The sequence below is a fragment of the Rutidosis leptorrhynchoides genome, chromosome 11, assembly GCF_046630445.1.
Source record: "Rutidosis leptorrhynchoides isolate AG116_Rl617_1_P2 chromosome 11, CSIRO_AGI_Rlap_v1, whole genome shotgun sequence".
Classification (NCBI taxonomy): Eukaryota; Viridiplantae; Streptophyta; class Magnoliopsida; order Asterales; family Asteraceae; genus Rutidosis; species Rutidosis leptorrhynchoides.
This window is the reverse complement of record NC_092343.1, coordinates 286,408,081-286,414,080: the sequence shown is the minus strand read 5'-3', so window position 1 is coordinate 286,414,080 and position 6,000 is coordinate 286,408,081.

Here is a 6,000-nt window from a genome sequence, read left to right as displayed (position 1 = left end):
ATATATATATATATATATATATATATATATATTTGTATTCTCATACCTGTTTTTATATTATATTTGTATTACTCTTATATTTATATATTTTTATTTATAGATTATAATTAATATTTTAATAAATATAATTTCATTAATAATACTCTCAATATTATTAATAACAATATTACAAATAATTCTATAACAATTTATATATATCAGCTCTTATATCTATTTATTATCTATTAATAAAAATAATATTTCTAACACTGATTTTAGCAAAGATCCTAATAATAAAGGTATTAATATTATTATTAGTACCACTAATATTATTAGTTATAAATTTATTAATGATAATAATAATAATATTAATGGTATTAATAATATAACAACTTATACTTATTGAATTTCATATATTATATTAAATATATATACTTTATATAATAATATTAATGATACAAATATGGTAATAAGATAATGATGATAATATTGATATAGCAAATTATATAATATATTACTTTTTATTATATCTTATCTATCTATTATATAATTTATTGAATTTCTTGATATTTAAATAACATAGTATATATAGTACTACCTATATATGGGATTCACATATATTTACATTTTTATTTGCACACAAATGTTCGTGAATCGTTGGGAATAGTCAAGGGTAAAATGATTTCATGAAAGTAGTTCAAAAATTCTTGAGACTCAACTTTATAAATTTTGCTTATCGTATCGAAATCATATAAAGATTAAGTTTAAATTTAGTCGAAATTTTTCGGATCACTACATTACCTACCCGTTAAAGAAATTTCGTCCCGAAATTTGAGTGTGGTTGTCATGGCTAACACTACAAATGTTTTCATGACGAATATGAATTGATAAATAGAGTTTTATCATCATTAAGTAAATGGATAAAACGATTCGATTACTTGAAGAGTATAGGTGAAGCTATCACAAAAGAGTGAAATGATTAAATGAATATTCGACTTAACCGGTGACATAGTCATGATTGAATTTAGAAAATAAATTGCGTCTTAATTTTTTACGTTGTCTTGATTGAATTCCGGAATTCAAGGAATTTAAAGAAAATCTTTGAAATTCGAAAGATTCGATTCTTCTGCGAATACGGAAATTAGGATCTCTATAATTAAATACGGTGATCTACTTCGATAACTCTGTCTGATATTCTCATTATAAACTAAGCTCTTCCTTTCCATTATCCTCACCATTCCTATACTCAATTCCCAAATTCAAAAGATTGTGAAAATGCTTAATCCAGTTCTAATCCTTGTCCTTATCATGACTATCGCCACAATCATTCTCTTTTCTAACATCTACCGGGGGAATCTGTTTTCTTCTACTTCGCCCTTGGGGTTATAGTGTTTTTAATTCTCCTGTGTCTTTATGTTGCGATAAACATTGATATACACGGTTTGTAATTCCTATGTTTGTGATCGGCTTTAAATTTTCCTTTATTTTTCGGAGCTCCATGCTCTTATCTTCTCTTCCCGACTCCAAGTCAAGCGAATAATGGTCCAGTATTCGTAGATATAGAGTTTCGAATGATTATAATGTTATAAGCAGGGTGGAACGTGATAGCACGATTTGATTTTCAAATTTATCAAAAATACAGACGATAGAACTATCAAGAATATATTCTTCTTGATATGTTCGGAGGTTATGTAGAATGAAAGAGTTATGTAACATGATACATGATGATGGTATAATCTACTGTGAACCATCATCACGTTCCATTAGAAACTCAGCATGACTTACTGTAATATAATTACGTTGATCAAGTGTCATTATATTATACTAACTCATGCATCAGGTCCCAACACTACTACAAAACATTCGTATTTTAAACTCAAAAGTTTACAGAATATAGAAACTAACAGTTTTTATATGATGTAGCACTGATAGCACGAAGAGATTAATGATTTCAGATAAGAATAGTTATGAAAATATCTTCAGGAAAATGGAGGATATTTATAATGAAAGATACGATGATATCTTGGAATTTCTAACATCGAAGGTTGTTGAAGAAAATTTGTCCGCAAGAGTTTGGAGTAAGGAGCAAGATATTCGCTAAAGACTTCAGCAGGCATTGAGTTATTTGGATTCTTTGAAGTCAAACTTATTCTTTGTGATTTATCACGGCTTCCTTCATAGTTTCGCATAATCCGCTTTTCGGTACTAAATTTTCTATTGAGTGTTTCCAATACTCCATTCTTTATCATCAAACTTTTGATGGTTAAGGTCGTTTACGGTTGTCTACAGTTTTTGCTGCTTCATTCAGCTTTTTCAACATTCAGAGTATTGATTTGTAGACTCAGTGCTGTTCAGAATTTCAGAATGACAGACCATAATTCTAAGAGATAAATGTTATACATATAACTGTTGATGTATATATGCTGTGAGTTTTCAGAGTACTGATTGCTGATTCCCGGTAATTGGTATGGCAGTTCTTGTTACAAGATGCGGATGAGTATATGATAGGGTTTCAATGAATAAATATAATGATTTATCGGAGAGATTTAAACCAAGAAACAACGAGGTTGCCGGTATGTCTGCTGGTAATATGGTAGAATATGAAAGGTTCCCCTGTAACAATAAAAGAGCACACATATATATCAAAGTGTTAATAAGGCTGTTTAGAACGAAAAGTCGAAGTTGACTTGCTGGAGTTGTGACAAAATTTGCTACTTTAAAAGGAATTACTAAGTTATTTTGGGTAATAATAACACTAAAGGAATTAGCACAGATAAGTGTTAAACGTTTACTCAGGTTCTGAGTGTTTTCAGGTGCATAACTATATGCATCAATCTTTTCTCCCGTAGATGAAGTGCGGTTGGTTCATCCTCTCGATTGAGGTGTTTTCAAGAATCATGAAAGTTTGAACAAAGATTGTAATCGTCAAGATACAATTGAGGTTTAAGTTGAAATCAAGCGGAAACTTGAAGAATTGTTTAGTTTCATATGTTATAATCGATATTTTAATTCATTTTAATTGTCCAATGTTATTAGTCCTCAGTCGCTAGTCCACAGTTGACAGTCCAATAATTCATTTATAGTTTAATATATAATATTCGAATTAATTAATACATATCGTGACCCGTGTACATGTCTCAGACTCGATCACAACTCAAAGTATATATATTATTGTAGAATCAACCTCAACCCTGTATAGAGAACTCAATCATTACTGCATATAGAGTGTCTATGGTTATTCCAAATAATATATATATATATATATATATATATATATATATATATATATATATATATATATATATATATATATATATATATATGCGTCGATATGATATGTCAAAACCTTGTATACGTGTCCCGATGTTTAAAGTGCGTAGAATAAATAACAGAAATTTAAATGACAATAAATAAAGTGCGTAAAGTAAATAACAGAAATTAGATGACGATAAATAAAACTGTGAGAATGTAAATTGCGATAATTAAATTGCGATAATTAAAGTGTAATCAGTTAGCTGGGAACAATTAGCTAGGAACAGTTAGCGTGGATTCTTAACAAAATTTCTCATAGCTAAATTGTTTGTTTCTAACAAATTTTATTTTGTCAAATGTTTCCTTCATTATGCCACTTGTCAGATTCTGATAGGTCAAAATCCAAAAATGAAATTGAATGAAAATGGTTATTCTTCGGTGAACTAGTTTGTATATCGGTGGATGTAAGTAGGATAGCAAATGGCTGTTGAATTAGATTCAAAGAATGTACAGTATAACGTGTTAATATGAAAGTTAAATATTTCCTCGGGTATTACCTACCCGTTAAAATATTTTCACCATTAACAGTTTGTACGGAAAAAAAATTTTAATTACAATCTTTATGAAAATATACAAATATTTTCTTCAGATGTAATCATGGATTTAATGAGTCAATATGATATTAAACTAATTTGATTTACCGTTAGAACAAAAATATATAATCTCTAAAACATTAAAGATTACATAATCGTCATGTCGAACAAAGATGAATACTGTAGAACGATACGTAGAACGATGATTATACTCGAGGTATAGATTGCGAGGTTGAGACGTGTGATGATGTTGTTGTTGTTGGTACTGGTTATGCTGCTGGTGCTGCTGATGGTGGTACTGTTGCTGTCGGTGCTATAAGTGCTGTTGGTGCTGAGGTTGGTGATGATGTTGGTGTGGTAAGTATAGCTTGTAGATCACGCACCATTCTTGTCAAGGTTTCTACCCTACCTTCTATCATTTCTATCCATCCACTCATCTGATTCGATAGATCTTGATTATCAATTCGAAGTTTCCTTACTTCTTATAATATTCCCCTTCGATTGGTATTCGGAAGTAGAGGTTGAATATTTTCTGAGATTGCAGTAACGCAACCTTTGAGGTGGAAAACTTTAGCAAGAAGGGTGAATACAGTGTTGCGCATAGGTTCACCGGTGAGTACATTGTTTTCTCCGATGTTAGGAGGTAAGTTTGGTTCACGGTAGGGTTCACCTTCTTCGTTTCTCCATCGAGTGAGTAAGTCTCGGACCCACCCCCATCTCCTCCAGAAAGAAAAATAACTAAATGGTTGAGGCACTTCTGGTTCATTGACTTCAGAGTCTGCTTCAATATACATCTCGAAATCGGTTCCGAAACTAATGTAATCCAAGCTAGGTGTAGGATCCATCTCTCAGATCAGTTAAAGGGTTTTGATATGAAATGATTTTCGAATATCGAATGATATTCTAATTATATATAGAATATCTATACATACTTCCAAAGATCCCATGAATTACGAAGAAAATTAAGGAAAGGTGTCAGATAAAGTCTACAGTGACAGATACACTAAGATATGGATTAGTAGATATGCTAAGATATGAATTTTGTCTATACACTATTCATGCAATCATTGCAGTAAGATGTGTCTAGACTAAGAATGATAAGAAGGTAATTTCCTAAGGATGATAAACTGATGATTTCTGACAAAAATGATAAGCAAAATTTTTGACATGAAGACACGGTCGAAGTCCAGACTCACTAATGCATCCTAACGACTTATCAGTTATACATACTAATGCAGACCTGGTTCGCTAAGACCACCGCTCTGATACCAACTGTAGAGACTCATCCTAATCCATCCAGACGAAGTCTATATCGATTATAAACGATTCACAACAGTTGATTACATTGCGAGGTACTTGACCTTTATATGATATATTTTACAAACATTGCATTCGTTTTTGAAAAGACAATCTTTCATTACATCTGAAGTTGACATCATGCAAACCATTTCATAATAAATCTAACTAAAATTGACTTAATAATAATCTTGATGAACTCAACGACTCGAATGCAACGTCTTTTGAAATATGTCATGAAAGATTCCAAGTAATATCTCTAAAATGAGCAAATGCACAGCGGAAGATTTCTTTCGTACCTGAGAATAAACATGCTTTAAAGTGTCAACCAAAAGGTTGGTGAGTTCATTAGTTTAACATAAATAATCATTTCATAATTTTAATAGACCACAAGATTTCATATTTCCATTTCTCATAAACATACGTCCCATGCATAGAGACAAAAATATCATTCATATGGATTGAACACCTGGTAACCGACATTCACAATATGCATATAAGAATATCCCCATCATTCTGGGATCCTCCTTCGGACATGATATAAATTTCAAAGTACTAAAGCATCCGGTACTTTGGATGGGGCTTGTTGTGCCCGATAGATCTATCTTTAGAGTTCGCGTCAATTAGGGTGGCTGTTCCCTAATTCTTAGATTACCAGACTAAATAAAAAGGGCATATTCGATTTCGAAAATTCAACCATAGAATGTAGTTTCGTGTACTTGTGTCTATTTTGTAAATCATTTATAAAAGCAGCGCATGTATTCTCAGTCCCAAAAATATATATTGCAAAAGCATTTAAAAAGGAAGCAAATGAAACTCACAATACTGTATTTGGTAGTAAAAATACATATGACGATATTGAACAACTGAACAATGCAGG